We start from the raw sequence: 9,085 nt of genomic DNA, 5'->3' as shown, positions 1-9,085 counted from the left end.
AAGTATATGTGTAAATTAATAAAACCATACCTCTTCTTTCCAGCCATCCACTACATCACTCAGTATTTGTAGGAATTATCCTTCAAAACAAAATGAACACATTACTCATTATGTGAAACAGTGAGAAGTTCACCTAACCTAAATTGGTACATATACAGTATCTCACAAAACCCTAGCCATTTTTTCAAATGTTTTAATGTATCTTCTCATGGGATAACTCCATAGACATGAAACTGTGATGTAACTTAAAGTGTAGAGTTTGTAGATTACGATAGATTTATTGTCACTATGGGCGCAATGGTCATGTTCATAATTAAGTGTACTCAGTTATGTGGCCAGCTGTTTAGTTGTTAATGGATGTGTTTTTAGTCATATTCTGAGGACAATAAATCTATAGTTCTCTACAATACGTATAATGATGACTAGTAATAAAGTTTCATGCCAAGGGTTATCCTATGAAAAGATACAATAAAATATTTGCAAAAATGGGAGGGGTGTAGGCCTATTCACTTTTGGGAGATATTGTAATTATACATGTTATAATTATCAATGTTTCACTTGTTTGTTGGTTTATTATGTCTTGTCAGATCTTAACATTCAGTCTAATTGGAGGGCACACTGCAGAAGAGGCCGTAAGAAGGATGTTGCAGAGTGGCCTAACAAATAACCTGGCGTGTCGCTTCAACTGGGCAGGGAAAGGCTTCAAGGAAGCCTTCAAAAGCACTGTCCTTAGTGATGTACTGTTCGGTATGTTTGTCAAAACTCAGTCACACCACACAAGCATTAGACACATACCACTGATTAAAATAAATGCTTTTAAAACAGCAAGTCGATTTTTTAATATGCACTATGGGTAGTCTTCTGAGCTATGCTTATTTCATGTAAAATCAGAAAAAGTCCATTCATAGGCTACTATGCAATCTCAGTTTTGTGTCCAGATGCAGCAATGCTTTTAACACTGACAATATTCTGCACTGCACTCTTGGACTATCCGTCAGCACCAGAACACTTTAGTTTGACGTTATTTTACTTTTACTATCTAGCTATCTTGCACCTAAAGCCTACATTCACATAAGAATGTAACAACGCGCTACTCCGCTAGCATTGGCTACGAGTGGTATGTCGGGCTACGGGCATACATGCCCGTAGCCACGACGCTGAAGTTGGCATCCGATTCGCAGCATCCGATTCGGCTTGAAAACCACTTAGAATCTTCAAATCGGTCCTGATTGAAAACCACTACACCTATACTCTTCAAATCTGGACTACATTATCACAGTAAGGCTATACATTATGTAAAACATAGAATCAGGATCAGTTCTAATGCGGTCTGGACCCCTAAAAAGCATTAAAATGAGCCTTTATTGCATTTTCACAAATAGGGTAAAGGCTCACAAATCTGAAACTATGTTTTACATAATGCCTCACTGTGAAAATTTAGTCCAGATTTGAAGAGTCTAGGTGTAGTGGTTTTCAATCAGGACCGATTTAAAGTGGACCAGCTGCCGAATCGGATCCTGCGAATCGGATGCCAACTTCAGCGTCGTCCCGTAGCCTACCAATTTAACCCTGCATGCATGCATTCTGTAATCAAAGAAGTAACTGGGATGGAGTCGATGTGGTAACCCATAGTGCAGTAAAATGAGACTGAGAGGACAGTGAAACCACTGCACTGCGCACCAGCGTTAAGGGTCTGTGGTTAGGAAACAAATTGCTGACTTTTTGCCTGGTGCACTATGCAAAAAATGGCCATGGCCATGTTACAGCTTACCGTCGCCATGTTGGTAATTCTTGACCGGGTTTGTTTCTTTCTTTCTTTCAGCTGCACTCCAAAAACAGCTGCCAGGGACCACCCATATTGTTTTTTCAGGGACACTGAAGAAGTGGCTTAAATATGCACCGGAGAGAGAGGGAGGTGGAGGGAGGCGAACAAATGAACGCGATCAGGTAGGCCTATATACGCTTGTTCCACACACCATGCGTCCTTCAAAGGATGAGCATCGCGAGTGCGACTCTGGCCGACTCTGGTCGCAGGTCTGAACCATGGTCTGAACGGACGGACCCAAAATGCATTTCGAGATCGCAATGCTATGGAGCCAGTTTCCTGCCATAATTCCAACCTGAAAAAAAAAGGGTTTGAAAACTCAGCACCTTGTAAAAAAAGGTTTTGCAACACTGACAAAAGAGATTATAACCTGAAAAAAATTAAAACTAAAATTCAAACATCTGTAAACATGATTTTGTGTTCTATTTTATCTTCTTCATCATTTTCACCAACACATTTTCAAAGTTTTTCTTTTTATCACAAACATGTTTTCAAAGTTCAAACAATATCACCAGCACATTTGCAGAGTTTCAAATCTGGCACTGTTCTAACAGTGTATTTCATTGGTTCCCGGTTTTGAAACCTTGTAAATGGGATTATGCAAACAGGTGTTCATACATTGAGAAATACGTTTTGAAAGGTTGAATATTTATTTTTAAAAACATGTAAAGTGTACGTTTACGCCATTGCAATGTCTTTTTTCAGAACTGACTTTTCAGAGATTTGACCACACAGGCGCAAGCTTTGAGTCACGTGAATATTGGCAGCGTTCTGTCACGCATTCGTTTTGAAACTCCTGACAGTCAAAGCCTGAAGAAAAAGAAAACGTTCCTGGGGGCGGGACCATTTAGCTCTAAACCTATTGGTTGCTCTCGGCTGACGTACATTCCAATAACATGTGCCGTTCACCGGCCTGTGCGTGATTGACAGTGCTCTGCCAATGACAAGAATGTGATTGGAATGTACGTCAGAACATTCCAAGCGGTCAGACAACTATCATACCGTCGCAGTCCACCGCCCAGACTCCCCCCATCCGCGCCAACACCCGCATGGGGAGGGACGAAGGACATGTGCCGTTCACCGGGCTGTGCGTGATTGACAGTGCTCTGCCGATGACAAGAATGTTATTGGAATGTACGTCAGCCGAGAGCAACCAATAGGTTTAGAGCTAAATGGTCCCGCCCCCAGGAACGTTTTTTTTTCTTCAGACAAAAAAAAAATACTTTGAAAATGTGTTGGTGAAAATGATGAAGCAGATAAAATAGAACACAAAATCATTTTTACAGTTTGAATTTTTCTCAGGTTATAATCTCTTTTTTCAGTGTTGCAAAACCTTTTTTACAAGGTGTTGAGTTTTCAAACCCAGACTTACAAGCCTTTGAAACATTTTTTTTCAGGTTTGAATTATGGCAGGAAACTGGCTCCATACAATGCAAGTCACGGACGCATGGCGTAGTTTGAAACAAACCTCATTCAGTCGTATTGCTGGACTCATTTTGTAGCCTTTACCGCTTATGTTAATATTCCTCTATTTATTTTCAGGCGCCGCAGGATCCTCGACCATGAATGAATGTGTGTGTGTAAATAATAATTATATTTGTTAGAATAAGTAGGGTTAATTGGGTTTGGGTTGTTCGTGTTCGGTTATCACGTTCTGTTGTTCATTATGGTCGCCACCGTTGTTGTGTCATGTTTGTTTGTTGGGTGCTCTATGTGAGAGGATTTTAATAAAAGTAGTCTGCGTCGAGGGGTGTACGGGGCGCAGAACTACAGTTAAATAAAGCCTGACTGTGCGTTTCTTGGCCGCCGCTACAATATGTTTGACAACAATAGCCTATGTTCTGTGTATTCATATATTCATTAGAGCCTTGAAGGAGTTTCAGTAGCCCTAAAATCCTAATTTAATTGTAGAGTCATATCATGATGTCCTTTAAATAAATCGGTGAGTGAAGAACCAACATCGACCAAAATTCGACCATAATCACTAGTTGAATAAAGGTTGAAAAGGGGTCGACGCACCGTCGTCGGTCGCCTTCCATTCAACGTTGAATCGACCTGGAACAGTATGAGCAAACTGCCGTTGAATCGACCTAAATTCGACCATAATCACTAGTTGAATAAAGGTTGAAAAGGGATCGACGCGCCGTCGTCGTTCGCCTCCCATTCAACGTTGAATCGACGATGGACAGTATGAGCAAACTGACGTTGAATCGACGCCCGGTCTCAACGCTGATTCAACATGTTTTGGTTGAAAATGCGGAGGTTGATTCACCGTTGATTCAACGCTCTTTTGCTGTCTGGGCAAAGTCTTGGACCGAGTCCAAGAGGAGCCCCTGTCTATGATTCTCATAGCACCGCAACGCACGAGTGCACCCGGGTTTCCCTGCCTCCAGCGTCTGCTCTCGGGGCTGCCGAAGGAACTCCCTTGGTGGCGAGACGCTCTCTCTCAGGCAGGGGGAGCAATCATAGATTTCCCAGAGATCGGCCAGCGCTTGTGGGCCTGGCCGCTGAACGCGAGCCTCTATAGGGTCTCGGCCTCTACCAGGAGGTCGTACGGACCATCCAGGGTGCCAGAGCTGACTCCACCAGAGCGTGTTACTCAGCTAAATGGGCGGCTTTCCAGAAATGGTGCACTGAGAGGGGTTGTGATCCCATCTCCTGCCCTTTGCCGCTTGTGATCTCTTTCCTCAAGACACTGATGGAAAGAGGGCTGGCTTTTAGCACGGTTAAAATGTACGCGGCTGCTGTTTCATCATGCCACGACGGCTTCGGGGATAAAACAGTTTTTAGTTACCCCTTAATGAAGCGCTTCCTAAAAGGTGTGAGGAGAGAGAGACCCGTGACGCTCTCTTTCACTCCACAATGGGATTTAACACTGGTGCTGCGCGCACTGGTTAAAGCCCCATTTGAGCCCCTTGACCGGGTGCCCCTCAAGTTTGTGTCAGCCAAGACAGCTTTGCTGCTGGCCCTGACGTCAGCTAAGAGAGTGAGCGACCTGTCTGCACTCTCTGTAGCCCCTTCTTGTCTTAGAATACAAGGAGACGGCAGTTCGGCTATATTACGCCCGAACCCGGCTTTTACACCAAAGAGTATTACTAGCTCGTTCAGATCGAGAGTAATAACACTCAATGGTTTCTCTCTCCCTCCTCATCAATCTGAGGAGGAAGCAACAGCCCATCTATTGTACGCGCGCTTGCCTGTTATGTGCAGCACACGGAGGCTCTGTGCAGATCTCAACAGTTATTTGTGCATTACAGAGAACATTCCCAGGGCCTCCTCATGACGAAACAACGGCTGTCAAATTGGCTGTGTGATGCTATCACACAGGCTTATGTGTCAGCGGGGGCAGAGCTGCCTGAGACTATCAAGAGCTCACTCGACCAGAGGCATATCGTTCTCTGTCGCTCTGCAAAGAGGGATGCCTATAGCGGATATCTGCACAGCAGCCTCCTGGGCTTCCCCATGCTCTTTTATTAGGTTTTACCTAAGAGACATGTCGCGCCTCTCTATGACACACTCAGTTCTAGGTGCTTTGTCAGAGTGAGTGTGAATGAATGAATACCTTATTCCGGACTCAAAGTTCCATTTACAAGACAAGAATACAAATTACATGACAATACAAATACGAGGTCACACAGATTAAAATACATATAAGCATCGATTCCAATGTTTCCACAACCCAGAGGAGTACCTTGTATCACTCTGTTTAGTGTCAGTGGCCCTAATTTATCAAACAAACGTAGAAATGAGCGCAAATCTGAACGCATGATTCATCTTACGATAGGACCCACGTGAGATTTACGAAACCTTTCGTATCACACCAATCCCAGCGTACGAAGGATCTTGGTGTTGATAAATACGGCGGCTGAGATCGATCGTAATTAACGTAACACGCCCATATAAAAGCACGTCTTCAGAAGTCTCGCCCCTAACTTTTACGACATGGAGAAACGTCCAACGGTAAAATAGAGGAATTTTTCCGAGACCCAAATGGAGACGCTCGGGTCACTGGTGGATGCGAACCGTCTGGTTCTCTTTCAAGCAATCGTGAGGTATCTCACATATGGGTACGCCTCCCCGCGTATCCCTCAGAAGCACTTTATCACTACGCCAGCCATGATTGGCTGGCCACGTCTGACGCACCCCAGGTCAGCCCCCTATATAACTATCTGACCGTGCGTACAGCGTCATTCAATTACCTCTTCTTGCTCAGAAGTAATTGTTGACGATACTGCTAAGTGCCGAGGTTCTATGCTACTGTCCACAGAGTGAGCTTACCACTCGCTCGCCGGGCGCTAGTGCCTACTAAGCGGTCGTCGACGGATAGGTTTGTCACCAAACATCTATCTTTAACCAGCCTGTTTCCAAACAGTGGTTACTCGCTTCTACAGTGACTAGCTTGAATCCAAACATTAGTCACCGGGAACGTCTAGCTGCAAAGCTAACTCCGTCTAGCTGGAAAGCTAAACCGAATCAGCTGCAAAGCTGCAATAAATAAAAATACAACTGGCCAGTCTCCAAACTGCAGTTAAGCCATGGCTTCTCCCCCTCCTGAAACGGTGGATGGGAAGCCTGGACGGGTGTGCGTTTGTGGGAACCATATCTCGGAGAGAGATACCCACCTCACCTGCAATGAGTGCCTCGGGCTGGGACATGCCCGAGAAGCACTGGCTCCCATGGGTACCTGCGACCACTGCGCACGGCTCCCTATGAAAAGTCTCCGACGTCGGCTAGCTCGCCATGTTAGCCTGACAGACGATGACCCGTTGCTGTTGGGGGCCCCCCTTCCTAGCGACCATATCCAAGTAGCCACAGCGGGCGCGAGCACCGACTGGGGTGAAAGGATGGAGCAAGAAGACCTAAGGGTGATGACCGAGTCCGAATGCCTGGGGGGCTGCGAGGCCCACGATGAGCTGGACTCGGTCGATGGCTCGGACGAACCGATCCTATTTGAAGAGGACGGCGCCGACCCGTTCCATCCGGTCGAAGAGGCTGGATTGCGAGGAACCCTGCTTGACCTGCACCCAGAGGGTGCGAGAGGCGATGACAGCGGTTCCCCGACTATCAGCACAAGCCTACATGTCGTGTGCAGGCGCGCTGCCGCCAAGCTGGAAATTCCATGGCCCAACGCTCCGCCCGAAAAGACCGGTTCCCGGTACGAAGGCAAGCGTTTACCTCGGGTGAAAAGCGCGGAGAGGCAACTTCTCCCCTTGTTCCCCGAGTGTGTGGAAGAGGCTACCCGCACCTGGTCGCAGCCTTTCTCATCGAAGAGCCCGATCCAGGGGGGAGCCGCGCTGGAATGCGTGGACATGGAGGAAAGAGGTCTGTTCAAGTTACCACTTGTGGAACCGCTGGTCGCTCAACATCTCCACCCGGGTCAGAAGGCCCTGTCCACATCGTCCGCACCGAGCTTCCCGTCTAAGACGGACGGTTTCCAGTCTTCTATGACCGACAAGGCATACAAGTCTGTTGCTCTTGGTGTGCGGGCCCTCAATGCGTCGTCCATGCTGATGGCGTATCAGGCGGAGCTACAGGACGAGATGTCAGGATCGGGTGTCATGGACCGCAAACTCTGGGACGAGATGTGTGTCGTGACCGACCTATGCCTCCGTCTTCACCGGTGCACCGTGCAGGCTTCTGGAAGGGCTATGGGCACCATGGTGGCGCAGGAGAGAGCACGTTGGCTCAATTTATCCAGCCTCTCTCACCGCGAGAAAGTACAGCTCCTCGATGTCGCGGTGGATCCAAAGGGCTTGTTCGGCCCCGCTATGACCACCATGCAACGCCGCTGTGAGGAAAAGAAACGGGAGGGGGAGGCTCTGCAGTCCTGCATGCCCAGGAAGACGCAGCCTCCTCCCGCTCCGACTTCTCGGCCATCCTTTGCACAGGTGGCGGCGAGGCCACCGCCGACCTACAGGATTGCGAGACGCCCTGGTTCGCACCCCAGACCTCCAGCTCAACCCAAGACTGAGGCTGGGGCTGCGTGGGCCAACAAACCAGCTGCACCAGTGGATCAGCATGGAGGCAAGCCAGCGCCACTTCGCCCACGCCCGGGCAAGAGGCCTAAGCAGTCCGCCTAGCTCGCTGCCGGGAGAGGGAAAACGTGTCTGCCAGACGCACGCTCCTCTCCCACAGCAAAGGGGTATGTCCGAAGGGTCTGCCGTTGCGACTCAGGACAGTTTACAGTTCCAGAACCCCTCCACTGTCGAAAACACACACATGTTTTCAGCAATAAAATTGTACCCCCTAGTGCACCCAGGCCGAGGGCCGAGGGCACTGCTTTTGGAAAAAAGACAAAAAATAAGCCATATGAGCTCTTTGTCGGAGCAGGCTATAAACAGGGGGACGCAACGCTCCCTGCCACAAGCGGGCGGCGTTGCTCCACCTGTGGCGCCGGCGCCGGCAGTGGGCTCACTCGCACAGCGAATGCAGCACTGACGGCCAATTGTGAAATCAGAATGGATTCTGAAAACCATAGAAAAAGGGTACAGAATCCAGTTTATGCATTCCCCTCCGAGTTTCTCGAGAATAATACACTCGCAGGCAGTGGGGGAAGCGGCTCTTTTTCTTGCAGCAGAGATAAAGTCTCTACTGGAGAAACGCGCCATTCAAGTAGTTCCACCAGCTCAAGCAATGAGCGGGTTCTAGCAATGAGCGGGTTCGTACGTCCAGGCGATTGGTTCACCACCCTGGACCTGGCCGACGCATATTACCATATCCGAATCTACCCCCCGCACAGAAAGTATCTCAGATTTGCCTTTCAAGGGGTGATTTACGAGTTTTCGGTTCTTCCTTTCGGCCTGTCACTAAGCCTGCGAGTCTTTGTGAAATGCACAGAGGCCGCGTTAGGTCCACTCAGTACGAAAGGGATTCGTCTGGCAACCTTTATAGACGACTTCCTCCTGGCTGCGAGGTCAGCACAGGAGGCAATTGCTCATACGGAACACACGATGGCACACTTGTCATCGCTGGGGTTCAGGTTCAATTTGAAGAATAGTGTACTGACCCCTTCCCAGTCAATAACTTTCATCGGGCTGTCTCTGGACTCAGTCACAATGAGTGCTCAACTAACTCCGGACAGAGTGAAGGCGATACATGCATGTCTCGCTTTGTTTCGCAGGGGAAATTATGTCACACTGAGGGATTGCCACAGATTATTGGGTCTGATGGCGTCAGCTCTGATGGCGGTTCCCCTTGGCAGGCTGTATATGAGGGGTTTTCAACGCTGGGTGTCGAGTCTCGGTCTGGACCCACGAGTTC

At 48.1% G+C, this 9,085-nt stretch overlaps 1 long non-coding RNA gene across 1 annotated transcript; it reads left to right on the top strand.

Moving 5' to 3' along the window:
• Positions 1 to 438: 438 nt before the first annotated feature.
• LOC132457585 (uncharacterized) lies at positions 439 to 4,128 on the top strand. The gene is made up of 3 exons (XR_009525729.1): positions 439 to 747; positions 1,823 to 1,947; positions 3,368 to 4,128. It is a non-coding gene; the product is annotated as an uncharacterized LOC132457585 (long non-coding RNA).
• Positions 4,129 to 9,085: the final 4,957 nt, after the last annotated feature.

Source organism: Gadus macrocephalus, chromosome 5 (genome assembly GCF_031168955.1).
Source record: "Gadus macrocephalus chromosome 5, ASM3116895v1".
Classification (NCBI taxonomy): Eukaryota; Metazoa; Chordata; class Actinopteri; order Gadiformes; family Gadidae; genus Gadus; species Gadus macrocephalus.
Note: the sequence above shows the minus strand (reverse complement) of the source record. Positions and strands in the feature narration are given on the sequence as shown.